The following is a 17078-nucleotide window of genomic DNA, read 5'->3' as shown; positions in this document are numbered from 1 at the left end:
CTGAACTGGTCCTCGTGCCCATGTGGCTTGCACCTACCCTGTCTCTTCTGCATCTCACTGAGTAATAAACTCTCCCTGCTTGTACCACAACACCTGGAGCCCCTTCTACAATCCCTGCCTCACAACCCCACTCTCCTCTAGACGGCTCTGATCCTAGGATCCAAGGGAAAGCATGGATCTCATTACCTCTAAATTAAGCCGAGCTCTCTGTCTGCCTCTGGCCTCGCCCACCTCTGGGGGATTGGAAAGGACCCTTTGGCCTTCATTCTCCACCATCACTTTTATTTTACTTATTTTGCTCTTTAAAAGTGGAGGTGTTGGGGGGATTCGAGGTGGTAATTTACAAAAAAGGTGGATAAATGTAAAAAAGCAATAAGAGCTGGTGACTCAAATGGTGACGTCCTATTGTCCATTGTCTGTCACTTGTATGACAGAGGCTCCTGTGCCTTCATGCTCCCGAGTCTCCTCCCCATTCCTGAGGTCACTGTGCTTATGATCTGGGTTTCTCCACCTTCCTCCGAAAGGCCACACCCTTTGACCCCACCCTCACCCTGTCACAGCACCCTTTTGGATCTTTTCTTGGTTCCTTGGCCTTCTTCCCCTGCCCCTCACTCTCCAAATCAGTGGTCTTTTCATCCTCAGTAGGTTCCCGGAGTCTGGCAACCAGTACCAGGGCCTGCAAGAGGCCAAAGAGGCAGGTAAAATGCAGGGGGTGGGCAGTAAGTAGGCTCAGCACAGATTGGAGCCCATATAGGGCAGCCAGGAAACACAGCAGCGCATGTAGCCAGAGGCCCACAGATCCTCGAAGGCCCGCAGCATCCAAGATAGCTCGAAGTGGCCCGGAGCACAGAGCCAGCAGGGCTAAGGCTAGCAGCTCCAGCAGGCGTAGGGTCAAGTTGCTAGAGAGCTGCAGATACTCCTCTGGGTCCTGCAGGTAATGTGAGGGAGCCCTTGGTTGCTTCCGTAGCCAACGCCGTTGACCAGGTTTCTTCAATAGGGCCTCTGGTCCAGTGGTGCCTTGTCCTCCTTGGGGTGACACTCCAAGGTTCTTCATGCCCCCTGAATCCACAGAATCCCATTCCAGTTTAGGAATGGCTCCTCCAGTCTCCAGTCTTGCAGGCTCTTGAACGCTACAGACAGTCTTGTCCCGCTTGAAGGAATCCTTTCTTCTGCTCCCAGGTTGATCCACTTGGACCTCTCTGCTGGACTCTGGAGCAGCCCCAGGGATCCTCGGTTTCCCCGAATCCTTGGTCTTGAGAGGCCCCACATCTCCCATTGTCTCTGGGCCACTGTCCCAGTCACTTCCAGAATTCTCAGGGGAACTGTCCGCCATCTGGGTTCTGGGGCAGGCAAGTCAGCCTTTGTTGATTTCCTGCCGCCCCAAGGTAGAGGTAGCTAGCCACCAAGCCTTTGCAGGAACATGACTTAACTGTATAATGAGCCCACCAAATCTGCGACCGCTTTCTGACTCTGCTTAAGATTCTTGGGATCTCCTTAGAGGCCGGAATCTGTTCTGGTTCAGAATAGGTATCTGCTTGGTGATGTCTGATGTTGTTCTACTCTGAATTCAGAAAGAGCTCACGTAGCCCCAAGTGTGGTAAAAGGCTTGCCTCCTTGTCAGTTTAGGGGAAAAGAAATCCAACTGCCACCTCACACACTCACAAGACTTCCAGGGCCTTAAAAGGCCAGGATCACCTCCACAATGTTCTGTTTTTAGATTTCCTTCCCAGCGGTCAGCACCCTAAGTGTCACTCACCAAGGCCACACCCCAAGGTGTCCTTAAAAGGGGAGATGGTACTCCATCGAAGAAGGAAGGTAGGTGGTCCAGAGTCCTTCGGTCCTAAATTTGAGGAGCCTTAAACCGCGCTGCCCGAGGGAGCTCAAGGAACAGGAAGTCCCAGTTGAGAGGAAGACGGGATAGAAGTGTCCAGCGAACTTCAAGCGGTTACACACATTCCTTAACTGAGGAGGCTCTGGGTCTGCAAAGTGGCCCCACTGTCCCGGGAGGGAGCAGCTGAGATGCGGTCTCCCTCTGTGAGGTCAGAATGGAGATATCCTTGGTGACAGCAGTCACAGGGAGCAGCTGAGACGCGGCCTCCCTCTGTGAGGTCAGGATGGAGATGTCCTTGGTGACAGCAGTCACAGTGCAGGCCTCGTTGGGGACCCAGGTACCTAGGTGCTGCACGCTGCGGGTAGCTCTGGGGCCCAGCGTCCAGGGAGCGGCCTCACGGAGCCTTGGGAGCTCGGAAGCAGCTGTGAGGGGTCGGTACACTTTCATTCTTTTTTTTATTACTTTATAAGTAATACCAATCAAAATTTCTACTTCCTCCCCTCCTCCCACTTCCCTCATGCTCCCCCACACACCCTCCTCCCTCCCCCTCCAGTCCTGAGAGAGCGCAAGTCCTGCTCTACGGAAAGTCCAAGGCTCTCCCCCCTCCATTCAGGCTTAGAAAGGTATGCATCCAAATAGAATAGGATCCCAAAAAGCCAGTACATGCAGTAGAGACAAATCCTAGTGCCATTATCATAGGCTTCTCAGTCTGCCCCATTTGTCAGCCTCATTCAGAGGGTCCAGGTTGATCCCATGCTCCTTCAGTCCTAGTCCAGCTGGCTTTGATGAGCTCCCATTAGTTCAGGCACACTGTCTCAGTGGGTAGACCAACCCCTTGTGGTCCTGACTTCCTTGCTCATATTCTCCCTCCTTCTGCTCTTCAATTGGACCTTGGGAGCTCAGTCCAGTGCTCCGATGTGGGTCTCTGTCTCTATCTCCATCCATCACCAGATGAAGGTTCTATGGTGATATTCAAGATATTCATCAGTGTGACTATGGGACAAGGCTAGTTCAGGCACCCTCTCCAACACTGCCTAGGGTCTTATCTGGGGTCATCCCCACAGACTCCTGGGAACGCCTCCAGAGCCAAGACTCTTGCCAACTCCAAAATGGCTCCCTCAGTTAAGGTATCTCCTTGCCTCCTCCCATATCCGTTCTTCCTCCATCTCAACCATCCCACCCCCCAAGCTCTCCCCAGTTCTCCCCTTCTCCCTTCTCTATCCCCCTCTCCCCCTTCCCCCACTCCACCCCCATCCCCATGCTCTTAACTTTTGCCTAGCTATCTTATGCTGGAGAGGATGTAAAGTAAAGGGAACACTCATCCATTGCTGGTGGGAATGCAAACTTGTGCAACCACTTTGGAAATCAGTGTGGCAGTTTCTCAGAAAATTGGGAGTCAACCTATCTCAGGATCTAGCAATACCACTCTTGGGAATATACCCAAGAGATGCCCAATCATACTACAAAAGCACTTATTCAGTTATGTTCATAGCAGCATTATTTGTAATAGCCAGAACCTGGAAACAACCTAGATGCCCCTCAATGGAAGAGCGGACAAAGAAAATGTGGAACATATACACATTAGAGTACTACTCAGTGATAAAAAACAATGACATCTTGAATGTTGCATACAAATGGATGGAAATAGAAAGCACTATCCTGCGTGAGATAACCCAGACCCAAAAATATGAATATGGTATGTATTCACTCATTAATGAATTCTAGCCATAAGCAAAGGGCATCGAGCCTATAGTTTGTGATCCTAGAGAAGCTAAGTAATAAGGTGAACCCAAAGAAAAGCATATATAGATTCTCCTGGAAATTGGATACATTTTCATTCTTAAATGGGTTATTTTTCACTTTTATTTTAGTTGTATTTTTCCTTCATGTGTTTGGTCTTTGCTAGTTCTCTGCAAGGAATAGGCACTCAATAAATGTGTGTTGAATATGGACAAACAAATAAAGTGGAAATAATAATACCCCATAAGTCTATTGGATTTTAACATGTGTGATAGCCCCATCATACTACAGATTTTATGTTGGTGTTATACGATTCTTACAAACAAATTAAGGTCAACTTTGTTTACCTCACTTGATAGACAAGAAATTCGAGGTAGTGACTTACTCAAAACAATATGTCTTCTTGGGAGTGTGAGTTGATACTGGTTTGTAAATTAATCTTTCCTTCCTCTGTCCTTCTTTTGCTACCTGTAACGGCGTAAACGAATGCAGACAGATTGTAAAAATATATATATATCTATAGCTTTAATGTAGAAATAGACTTACAGAATCACCGTTCCAGCGGAGACCAGGAAAGCAGAAGCGATGGCTGGGAGCACACTCGCCAAATTTATAGGCAGACATTAGCCCGAGGCGAACACGCCCCCCAAGGGGCGGGACTTATCCCTACAGCTACCCCCTCCTTTTCTCCTTTTCTCTTAGTCCCTCTTTCCTAGGAAACTCCATTTCCCCAAAATCTGAGAGTTAAAGGAAATCCACCTTTCCTCAGGGACTTGTGAAGCCAGTTCCCCTCTACCAAATGATTCCTTTTTCTGATCACTGACAGATGGGACAAATGGCTCTCTGTGGTGCCGATTAGCACACCACATATCATGCTGACCTCCAGGCTCCCTCAGTGTCACAAAGACCTGTTACACACTTCATAGTCCATGCTAGGTCTTCTCACCTCCTCACCCTAAACTTCTCCACCCCATGGGCTTCTCTCCCTCCGCTACTCATTCTCCTTATAACCCAGCTACTTTTGTTAAGCTCACTCTCTTAGATGTCTTCTTTCTGTCTTCCTCCTCCCCTTCTTTCTGCTCTCTTGTATTCTGCTGGTCTCTATCTCTGCCCAGCTCCTGCTGCTTTTCTCATGACCAGGTTCATATTTTCTGCCTTTGTCTTGGGCTCTTCCAGATGTTTCTGGCTGTTCTGTTCTCTCTCTCTCTCTCTCTCTCTCTCTCTCTCTCTCTCTCTCTCATATATATATATATATATATGCCTTTCACTTAACTATACCATGGAGTGGTCTTGTTATCAGCTTATACACCTACCTTTCTCTGTACCTCTTTTTTCTCCCCCACTGACAAATACCTATTTCTGTTACATTTTAATTATCTATTCTGTGTGTAGGTGCATGTGTGGAGGTCAGTGTATAACTTGCAGGAATTGGTCATCTTCTCCCATCATGTGGGATCCAGGTATTGAACCCAGATCATTAGGCTTGGTGGCAGGTGTCCTCACCTGGTGAGCCCTCTCAGCAGACTTATCTATCTCTCAAAAAAAACCTAATAATTTAAGGAGGCAGAGGCAGGCAGATCTCTGTGAGTTCGAGATCAGCCTGGTCTACAAGAGCTAGTTCCAGGACAGGCTCCAAAGCTACAGAGAAACCCTGTCTCGAAAAGTCACTTAAAATTACTTTTAAGGGCTGGAGAGATGGATCAGAGGTTAAGAACACTGACTTTCTTTAGGAGGTCCTGAGTTCAATTCCCAGCAACCACATTGTGGCTCACAATCATCTGTAATGAGATCTGGTGCCTTCTTCTGGCCTGTAACATACATGCAGACAGACACTGTGTACATAATAATAAAAACATCTTCAAAAATTTTTAAAAAAGCTAATAAGTTTTAAAACCTTTTTACTCTTGATTCAGTGTGTCCCCTAATAGGAATCCACATTAAGAAATAATTTGAAATAGACTCATGTTTTGGAAATATGTTCATCACAATATTAATATTTACATATAATGAACATTCAGCTTCAAATAACTCTGGAGAGGTATGTAGGTAAATTCCTGTGCATTTAATAAATCATGCTGGTTTTCATAATTTGATGTGTTTTGTTTTCACTTATTTTTTCTTTTCGTATTATTTTTTTTCAGTACTGAGGATCAGTTTCAGGGCCTAATGTATGCTAGGCAGATGCTCTACAACTGAACCCCAGCCACACCCCATTTCTTAAGTTTATTTCATTTTAAAAATGGCAATTCAGCATGATGTCATCCTAGAATAGAAATACAAATCAGGAAATAGGTCTATCAGCCAAGACATGTATTCTAATATTTCAGACCTATTAATTTTTGACAAAAACCTGTGAGCATTTTCCAAGAACAGAATAGTATTTTCAATAGATAGTGCTGAGACAATAGGATACTCACATGCAAAATAAGGAATTCAAATCCTACGGCACAGCACAAAGAAAAATTCATCTGAAAGGAATTGAGTGCTTAAATGTTTAAATATTGAACAGATGAACCACAACATGATACTGGAGTAAATCAGATTCAAATTTAGATTAAATAATGCCTTATTATTAGATATGAATGGCACCAAGAGCACCAACTAAAAAATAAGAAAGATTGTAGACCTTCATCAAAATTAGAACATGTGCACTATTTATATCATTGATAAAAAGTTAAATACCAATTGTGATAGTTTGAATAAGGAATGTTCCTATATTCTCAGGCACTTGAACACTTGGTTTCCAGTTAGTGGCTCTGTTTGGGGGAGGTTTTGGAGGTGTGGTTGTGCTGGAGGAAATCTATCACTGGGGGTAGGATCTGAGGGTTTACTTCCAGTGTTCTCTCTTTGCTTTCTCCTTGTGTTTCAAGAAGTGAGCTCTCACTGGGTAGTGGTGGTGCATGCCTTTAATCCCAGCACTCGGGAGGCAGAGACAGCTGAGCTCTCAGTTTTTGCTCCTCTCACTGTGCCTGCCTGCTGCTATGCTTCCCCACCCTGAAGAACTTTCTGTCTGGAAACATAAGCCCCCAGACCTTCTTTTCTTTCCTGTAAGTTGCCTTTGTCATTGCATTTATCACAGAAATAGAAAAGTAGCTAATGCAGAAGTTGGTCCCACAAAGTGGGATGTTGCTGTGAGGAAATGCGGAAACATTAGGAATTGGTCTAGAGAATTGGTTGACTACTGTGATTGGAGATCAAAAGTCCTACCTGAGGGCTGGAATTGACAGCAGCTCTAAGAGAAATCTAGACTGTGGTGGCCCAGGTCAGGAGTTTTCAGAGCCTAACAATGTTGGCAACTAAGCTAGAGGCCATTCTGATGACATTTTGGTGAAAAATTTGGCTAAGACTAAAATAAGAGGCAATGGCTATTTTTTTTGGAGAAGGCAATGTAAAGGAAGCATATACTGAATCCATCACACAGTTATTAATAATGACTGTTACAGAGGTCTACAATGAAAAAGAAGAGTGCACACTCTTTTTTCTTCTTTTTTTGGAGATATAGTCTCATGGATTCCAGGTTGATCTCCAATTTGCTATTTCAAATATTTCAAGAAAAACCTTGAACTCCTGATCTTTCTGTCTTCTAAGTGCTGAGGTGACAGATGTACACCATCTGCCCAGTTTCTGTCATTCTGTGAATGGAACCCAGGGCTCCCAGGCAAGCATTTTACCAACTGTGCTGTAGCCCCAGGTCACATACACATATATTCTGCTTCCTTCTTTCTTCCTTCCCTCCCTCCCTTTCTCCTTCCCTCCCTTCCTCCCTCCCTCCCTCCCTCCCTTTCTTCCTTTTCTTTCTCCCTTTCTCTCCCTCTCTTTTTGAGGTACCCTCGTTCTACATATTCCTAGCTGTCCTGGAACTCACTGTGTAATTTAGGCTGGCCTTGAAACAACAGAGATCCACCCAACTTCCAGAATACTGAGGTTAAAGGTGTGTACCACTGTATCTGGCATATCCCTTTTTTTTCTTATTCACACTAGAATTCTGATCTAACATAGGGCATTTATTATTAAGTCTCTCACATATGAAAGAGAAGAATGTAAGAGGGAACAAGATGGAGAGCTGAAACAAGGAAGGATTGAAGGAAGGAGAGAGGGGGATTATGTAATTTTATTTCCAATTTTAAAGTGCAAAAAAAAAGATGAAACAGGAAAGGAAGAAATGCAAAATACACATTTTATAAAGAAAAAAAACGCCAGAAAACATCACCGTAGCCAAGGTTTGTGCTGAAAGAGATGGGAAGATTACTGCCTTTAATTAGGGACCTGGAAACTGGAATAATGGGAACAGTGGCCTCAGAAAAGACCCAATTAAACTAAGCTTCCAACTTGTGAAAGAGAGGCTGAGACATTTTTTGACCCTATAAAAATTGAACAAAAGCTTCATGGGGGCCAGGGTACATCCCAAGACGACAGCCATACTTGGCCATGTCATCCTCATTGTCTTGACTTTAGAAGCATGAAGGATGTAAACGTGAAGGCATCATAGATTCATCCTTCAAGTTTTCAAAAGAGCCACTAAGACCAGGCTGTATGCGACAGGAACATCCCTCCAAGAAAGCTTTGAGAGAGCTAGAGGGTCTGAGAGGCCATTGTGTAAAACTGTGATTGTGAAACCTGGCGTGCACTGCAGAGCCCAAGATGTTGGAGATGCCAGGGCCCTAAGACATTTGCCACAGACAACTAAATAAAGAAATGGAACCAGTTCCAAGAGAGAGATGTACACTGCAGGTAGGAAACATAGAGAGGAATAACCATCCATCCTAGTCCTTTGACAGTGGAAGTGTAGCTACAAGATTTGGTATGTGACTTGCTGTGTTCTATTGTATTGGTCCAATATTTCCTCACTATGCTCCCATTTCCCCCTTTAGGACTAATAATTTATATACCATTGTGTGGTAGAAGTACAAACGATTTTCAGTTTTGCAAGGATTTGCAATTGCAAGACTGTCTTCAATATCATATCAGATTCTGGACTTTTTGATTAAGGTTCAATTTGATTTGTTTATGAGTTTTTTTTTTAGATTAAATTCAGTTACATCAGTTTCCTTCATTCTCTTTCCTTTCTCCAGCTCTTCCACTACAACCTGCACTCACTCATAAGTTTCTGGTCTCCTTTCTGCGTGTTATTATTACACACATATATGTGTGTAGATATGTGCAAGAATAAATATCTAAATATAACCTGATCAATAAGTTCAGTATTGCTTATATGTACATGATTTCAGGGCTGGCCACTTGGCCACTAATAACTTATTAGGGGATTTCTTGCCAGTAGAAGATTACTTCTTTCACTTTCAGTATCCTTTAGTTGCTTGTAGTTTTTTTTTTTTTGTTGTTGTTGTTTAGGGATGAAGTCTCATGAGATTTCCCTCTTCCATGGAAGCATGTATATTGGTGTTATCTCTATTCAGGTCTTATTTAGGCAGTCATACTGTTAAGGTATCATGGCTATCAGTCCAAGTTTTCCCTCTGCTTCTTGTTTGTGGTTTGAGGTGTAGACTTTGAGGTCTCAGCTTCCAGCTGCAGTTGTCATGCCTGTCTGTTCCCATACTTCCTGATGATGATGGTGATGGAGTCGACTCATCCCTCTGGAACTGTAAGCCCAAATAAACACTTCCTTCTATAACCAACCTTGGTCGTGGTGTTTTTTTTTTCATGCATCAATAGAAAAGCAACTACTACATCTTCCTTAATATTCTTTTACTATTCTTTGTTAAAACCAAATACTAGATTCTCTTACCTCATTTATTTTAGCTCTTGTAAAGGTATTTTCCACAAGTGAACAGATGTTAAAATTCAGGAGACCATCAATAGAGAATGTTATACTGCTTCCGTATGACTTTTCCTGTCTTTTGTTTAACTGAAAAATAGAAATGCTTATATTTTCTTCCAGATCCCATTTGTTTAAATACGGTATAGCTAAAAAAAAAACTTACCAAAAGTTTTGGTATTTATTTTTAAAATTGAATGGAAAGAGAATAAAATATTTTAACTATTCTATCAGTTCAATTATTTAAAATAGATTATATAGGGGAAGTTTTAATTGGAAAGTATTTATAGAAGGATTATCTTTATATGGTAGATTAATATATTTTAAAAAAATTCCCCCAATTTATTTCTCCTGTTTTCTACAATAAGTATGTGCTACCTTTCTAATTAAGCAGATATTTCCCTACCTTTCTTTTTCATTTTTTTCAGAGTTAGTTTACGGCTAGACCACAAGTAGACTCCCATGGTCCTCAACCACCTCCTTTGCTTTATGCCTCTGGAAAGACATGGTTAGGTGTACACAAAAGTCAAGTGAAGACAAGGGGAACAAAGGGTTTCAAGAAGGTGCTGTAAGCAGATGTCCTTACTCTTAGGAGAACTTATGTACAACTGAAATGCTATCTGCAATCTAGGAAACGCATGCGAAAGCACTTAGAGTGTGTCGGGATGACTGCAGAAAGGCAGCAGAGGGGTGGGGGAGCAGGAGGATGTAAAAGCAGGGCAGAAATGTGGCGACGTGCTAACTGGGGGATCTCAGTGACCAGGTACATGGCTGCCTTTTACAGTATTCTTTTAACTTTCTGTAAGTTACAAATTAAAAATGTTGGGAAAACAGAAAAAAGGGAAGGGTTACTGTCTTATCAATGGTTCAGAGAAGCCCTAGAAGAGGCAGTTGGGCTGTAGATTGGGTGATGACACAAAGTCTTAAGGAAATAATGGCTTTAGAAGGGTTAGACAGGGGAAAGGAAAAATTGGATTGCTCAGGGTGGGAACATGAGTGGGAGGTGAGTTAGTGGAATCAGTTATACAGACTGAAAAATTGAGCAATTGTGAAAATAGACAGGAATTGGACTGATAAAATAAAATTAAAAAAATTACTGACAATCACCTTGTCATGGATTTCAGTTGAAGTGACATTAGCATTTACCCTTCTATCTTCCCTCTACCCATATGCCTGCTCTAATGTAAAAAAAATATTTAGAAAACCAATAAATGATAAAAAGGAATAAAATACACAATGCTACCATCTAGAGTATCCACTGAAAATTACAACCACCATTGACAATGCGGGAGACTTGCTCAGAATTGGGGATTCTGGATTTGTTTGTCTGTTTTTGGGTTAGGAGCCATATAGGAGGGTGTGAGAAACTTCTTGCTATAGTTTAGCACCAGAGGGCAAATATTTTGATTTCTAAGTGAAATGTTTCAAATTTTGACAAAATCATAAAATTTGAGTACAGAAAGAGGGTCATTTTGGCAATCATTTTCCTGAAAATTCTTTGAGGAGTAACTGAAAGACGTAGGAGAAAAGTGCACAGAGGTCTCTTAAATAAGAGAATTCAAGGAGTTACTGTGTTTAATTTAGGAAAGGATAGTTATTTCTTTTTCTTCACAAACACCATTGTTTTCATTCTTCTGAGAGTCAGTGTGAGCAGAGTCAGGGGAAGGTGTACATTCTCTTCGGCGTGACCGACAGCGACAGAGCAATGTAATTTAGAGCTGCTTCAAACAGGCTTTTGAAGACTGTGACACTCTTCCACTGTTGAAGATGAAGCAGATAACAAAAGTTCCAGGCTGAAGAGATATTGATGACGAAAGATCGAAGGCATGGAGCATTATTGGAGAACAGGAATCAGAACTGGGCTGTTAGGCATTTTGTTGCTGCGACAAGTATCTGACAGGATCAATTTAGGAGGAAATATTTATTTCGAATCATGGTTTCAGTGAGGTAAAGCCAAAATTCATGTTTGTAGGACATGAGAGAGGAAAATTGCTTAATTCATGGCAGCTGTAAGGAGGGAAAAGCGACAGATGAAGCTACACCAGGCACGTCCCTGGCGACACCCTTCTACAGGACTCCATCTCTTACTGTCTCTCCCAACATTAAGTACAAGTCCTCATGACTCACTGTTCTCTCAATGATTGGGTTCAAAAACTGGGACCAAGCCTCCAAGCACAGTGGCATTTCAGTTGTATTTTAATAAATAAAGCTTGCCTGGGGATCGAGGAAGTAAAACAGCCATGCTGGCCAGCTTTACAGTCCAGGCCACGGTAACACACACCTTTAATCCCAGTAGCTACACTAGTTGCCGTAGTGGAGCATGCATTGAATCCCAGGGCACACGCCTTTAATCCCAGAAGGAGAGAGGATTATAAATGAGAGGACAGCTCTCAGACACAGTCTCATTCTGAGATTCCTGGAGGGAGGATCACCATTTCAGACTAAGGTCGACCTAAGAACCAGTGGCTGGCTGTTTTGCTTCGGATCTTCAGGTTGAACCCCAATTTCTCTGAGTTTTTATTAATTGTGCTTCATCTAAGACATGTTCCCATAATGTGTGATGGGTACACATTGTTTGTGTGTGGTGTGAACACGGGAGTATGATAGTGTGCATGCCCATGTGTGTGTATGCTAAAGGCAGAGCAGCCTATCCAGTGTCTTCCTCGACCAGCACCTTGCTGCCATGAGAACAGGAACTGAACTGGAAGCTAGCAAGCATCTGAGCTCTCGGGATCTGCTTCTCTCTATTCCTGCAACTCGGGGATTCTGTCTGTCACCACATTCAATGCTGGGTCACAGATGTGAATAGCTATGCAGCGATGGATGGTTTTTGTTTTTTTGTGTGGATGTTGGGGCTTTGAATTCAGGCCCTTGTACTTGCAGTGGAAATACTTTTTTTTTTCCCATCAAATATTTTCCCCATCCAAAGTCATGAGTCTTTGAGGGACATTTCATATCCAAACCACATCTGTATAAACAGAGTATGAAATGCATCAGCAGAAGCAGAGAGAAAGTAGGTACGTGTCTATATGTCTCTCTTCCTCCTAATCCAAGTTTTATCTTTGAGAGTAGAAGAGTTCATTTTTGGTTTCTCTCTAAGGACCTAATAAGAATACTTGACTGAGTACATAGTACTCATTTGACAGATTTTGGTGAATTACATTATCAGTTAGTCTCATTGCATTTCCCAAGAATTTGGCTGTCAGAAATAATCATGAGGGCAAAAAAATGGAGACATGACTATGGTACTTGAAATTAGGGAAGTCCAACTATCAGCTAATATCCAGAGAAGAACTTGTCACCTTAATAAGAATTACCAGGGATCATGTTAATTCACAGATTCTGATTCACTGGTCTGAGGTGAAGCCTGTAATTCTACATTGCTAATAACATCTCTGTTCATCACTAGTATTACTACTCTAGGAGTTATATATGGCATAGCAAAGATTTAGAGGGCCATAACCCTCTTCTTGAATTTTTAGACTTTCAAATTGTAGCTGATTGAGCATAAACATTGATCCTTCGCCCAATATAGTTGATGAGAAAGTTCAGCTAAAATGCCTGATGAAAACTTCATGCCGCGAAAACTGCTGTGGCAATTCACACTGGTGACATTCAATTCAATCAATAGTATCATTTTACTTCTCAGATGAGTTGTTTAGTCTTTTTTTTGAAATAGTCTTCACTCTCTAAATATAGGTTTGTCCCTTTGTTTAACTCTATGTCTATTTCCCTCTGTGTTTCTTCGGTAAATCTCTCACATCAGGGATAGTCAAATCAGTTATTGCTAGTCTTAATATGATTTGTATTATATGAATAAATGTGATAGTAACATAAGTTGTGGTTTTTATTTTTTAATAAATTTCATTGATGTGGGATTCACCTCTGTATGCTGTGAATACCATTGGTTAATAAAGAAGCTGGTTTGGATCTGTGATAGGGTAGAGCAGAGCTAGGTGGGGAAAACTAAACTGAATGCTGGGAGAAAGAGGGCAGAGTCAGGAGAAGCCATGTAGCCCCAATGGAGATAGATGCCAGAACTTTACCCAGTAAGCCACAGCCTGGTGGCAATACACAGATTAATAGAAATGGGTTAAATTAATATGTAAGAGTTAGCGAATAAGAAGCTAGAGCTAATTCAAAATGCAGTGTTTTGAATAATATAGTTTCTGTATGATTATTTCAGTGCCGAGCAGTCAGGAACGAACAAGCAGCTCTCCTGACAACATTTCATTATTTTCCTTGCTCTTTGAGAAAGTTAATTTATACAACTTAAATAGGTTTCTATCATTTTCATGATCAAGATGAATAGGAAAGATTTCCATCATGATGGTGAAATTGCTGTAAATTTTGAATAAATCTGGTGAATTACAAAATGTTACCTAACCTTTTTTATCTGGAACAAGGGAGAAAGACTAGGATGCTGGAAAAGTGCACAATTAATGCTATTGTTTTGAGATATGGCAGTCTTACACCTGAGATCAGAACACTTGGGAAACTCTTTAGTCAAACAATGAAATATTCATACTGTCTAGAATCTGGAAGTAAAAATGGCTCCCTGCTTGGGTCTTCTCCTTGACCTGTTTCTTCCTTTAGATTTTAAACCTGTAACCTGCCCAGATTCCCAGGAGGAGTTTTCAAGTCCCATCAGCACCATAACTTTAGCTTCTGGTATTTGTTCCACATATGGGTGTACTCTTTTTTGTATCTGAGGGAAGAGCATCTGTGTGTGTTTGTTTGTTTGTGTGTGTATGTGAACATTAAAATTAAAAACACAGAAAGGAGTAAGAGGAAATTTGTTTTTGTACTCTTATCCATTTTATGTTCACCTCCATAAAATTTGGAGACATTAATTACTGGCTTAGAAACCTGAAGCTACATCTATTTTCTGTGAGGAGAGATTGTGCTCTTCACAAAAGTGCTCTATGATCTATAATGTTTTCCTTAGAAACTGAAGTTTAGAAGCTGTCAAACAAAGCACTGGCCTCCTGACTGTTGGTTGTTTTCAAGAGATTTCAAGTGAATGTTAATTACAATTCTTTTCTATAGGCTGTTTGGCTTGGCTTTATTTGTCTCTAGATGTACATATCCAGAAATTATTAATGGGGGGTGGGTATATGTGGCACAATGGTGGTGCACTTGACTGGCGTGCATGAGATAGGGGATTCAATCTCTAGCAAGAGAAAAAAGTTTGTGGAAGAGCTTAATGTGACCAAAATTCAAATACTACAGAAGTGAATATCCATAATACCTTTAAATATTAATTTCCAAGGTCAGTTTCACTTAGTGGATTGGTATAAACTCAAAAATTTAATGTGTATATTGAAATATGTATATTTTATAAAAGATTTTTTTGGGGTTTAAAAAAGATTATTTCATTGTCTTAGTTAGGGTTTCTATTGCTGCAAAGAGACACCATGACCATAGCAACTCTCATAAAGGAAAACACTTAATTGAGGTGGTTAATGTGGGTTTCCCCTCTGTATGCTGTGAATATCATTGGTTAATAAAGAAACTGCCTTGGCCTGTTGATAGGGCAGAGTAGAACTAGTTGGGGGCAACTAAACTGAATGCTAGGAGAAGGAAGGCAGAGTTTAGAGAAACCATGTAGCCCCACTGGAGATGCTCGGGATAGGACTTTACCTGGTAAGCCACAGCCACGTAGTGAAGCACAGATTAATAGAAATGGATTAAATTAAGATGTACGAGTTAGCCAATAAGAAGCTAGAGCGAATGAGCCAAGCAGTAATTCAATTATACAGTTTCTGTGTGGTTATTTTGGGAGTCTGGACAGCCAGGAAACAAATAAGAGGCCTCCTACCACAAATTGGTAACAACACAGACAATTAAAATCCACTTAAAACATGAGAGAGCTTGGAAAGGAATATTAGACACTAAAAAACAAAGTTTAGGCACATTATTTTCTGATGGACTCTGCTTGCTGATGGCATGCTGCACCTCCTTTAAAAGAGGTCTTCCTTGGTCCTTTGTCATGAAGGGATGTTGTACTTTGTCGAAAGCTTTTTCAGCATCTAATGAGATGATCATGTGGTTTTTATTTTTAAATTTGTTTATATTGTGGATTATGTTGACAGATTTTCATATGTTGAACCATCCCTGCATCTCTCAGATGAAGTCAACTTGATCATGGTGGATAATGATTATGATGTGTTCTTGGATTCGATTTGCCAGCATTATATTTCGTATTTTTGCATCTATGTTCATGAGTGAGATTGAAGTGGAGGCGGGAGGTATGGAGGGGAGCAGAAAAAAATGTATAGCTCAATAAAATCATTAAAAAAAGAGGAATAAAAAAAGGAAGAGGTCTTCCTGATTCAGTGGTAGCAGAAAAAAAAGCCTTGCAGTTTTGAAACAGCGGCTTCCTGCGCTGTGCAGCCAGTATGAGCTCTGACAAGGTCTGGCTATGGAGCATTTAAATGGGGTTTGTGAGTAGAGTGTTACAACTTGCTTAATGGCAACATAGATTCTCTGTGTGCCTGAAAATGCAGCAATGCGCATGGCTCTCAGAGGCAACGAACATGCCTCCACCACGTTGGACTGCACAGAGCAAGCAGGCAGGACTACAAAGTTGGTCTTAGTCATGCCTACTTAGCATTAAAAACAGTGCTCCTGGTGAAAAAAATAGATACACAATAAAGACAGATTCAGATGAAAAAGATGTCTATGTGTGTAACAGTGTGTTTAAAAAATGTATGTAGGCTTGGGAGAGAGAAGAAAAAAAGTGAAGAGACAGTAAATGTGATATAAAAGAGTACAGATAGTCATAGATTAAAGGAGTAAAGATAATAAAATAAATATTAAACTTGTAGAAAAAGTAATAGGAGAAAAGAACAATAAGCCACATAAACATGGAATATACACAGAGAGTATGGATTATGTATATATTGTGCTTTCTTTAAATTATTTGACTGTGAAAGAGCTAAGTACAGAGAGACATTTCATTGTATAGACTGCTAAACTAAAACAGAAAGTATATTTTAAAGGTATATTGATTTCAGTATTTGGGTCTAAGGATATGTTATTTTAGAAATGAGATTCTTCTTTTGTTTCCATAGAAGATGAGAACCTATGGATTTCTTCTAGACTAATGTGATTTGATGGACCAAGACCACCTGAAAGGTCTCCCTGAAAACCCCCCAAAAGAAAATACTTCACCCAACAGAAAGCAGGAAGCAGTTTGGAAAGAACTATGCCCAGATTCCCCAATGTTGTTTAAATGTTTGTCTACATTTAAAGAAGGATATGCCATAGAGATTTGCATTGGCATGTTTCTTGCTCTAGTGATAAAAATTTTAGGTCAATTTTGTTATATGTATATTTCTGCTCTTGTTTAAGGTATTGTGTTTGTGCAGCTCATTTAGAAATGTAATGTATAATTAATAAATACAGGTTAATAGGTAATCATCTATAATAGTCAACCTTATAGTCATGTTGGTTAGATTTACTAGATATATAGAGATTTATTTCAGTTAGATAGGAATTCTTCAAATCTTTCAGAGACTTTCAGAATATGGCATTTAAAATGTTTAAGAACTTAGGACTTTTCGGGACAGTTACACACATCTGCTCCTGGCAGCACCAATCTACTTTGAGAGGATGATGGATACTGAAGAGGCACCTTAAGGGGTTTGTTAGCAATTTGCGCAAGAAACTGATCTTGCCTGGACTGACTGCTTGATGCTATGGTGTATGAACTGGACATGCAGGACCAAC

General features: G+C 41.2%; 1 long non-coding RNA gene and 1 pseudogene across 1 annotated transcript in view; both read right to left on the bottom strand.

The window, feature by feature from the left end:
• LOC142841772 (uncharacterized) overlaps nucleotides 1-17078 on the bottom strand; it is a 345599-nt gene that overhangs the window by 280152 nt on the left and 48369 nt on the right. The gene's annotated exons all lie outside the window — the stretch shown is intronic.
• On the bottom strand, nucleotides 491-1422 carry LOC142841548 (uncharacterized protein C6orf47 homolog; annotated as a pseudogene).

Source organism: Microtus pennsylvanicus, chromosome X, assembly GCF_037038515.1.
Source record: "Microtus pennsylvanicus isolate mMicPen1 chromosome X, mMicPen1.hap1, whole genome shotgun sequence".
Lineage (NCBI taxonomy): Eukaryota > Metazoa > Chordata > Mammalia > Rodentia > Cricetidae > Microtus > Microtus pennsylvanicus.
The sequence above is the reverse complement of the archived record's forward strand: the minus strand, read 5'-3'. Positions and strand labels throughout refer to the sequence as shown.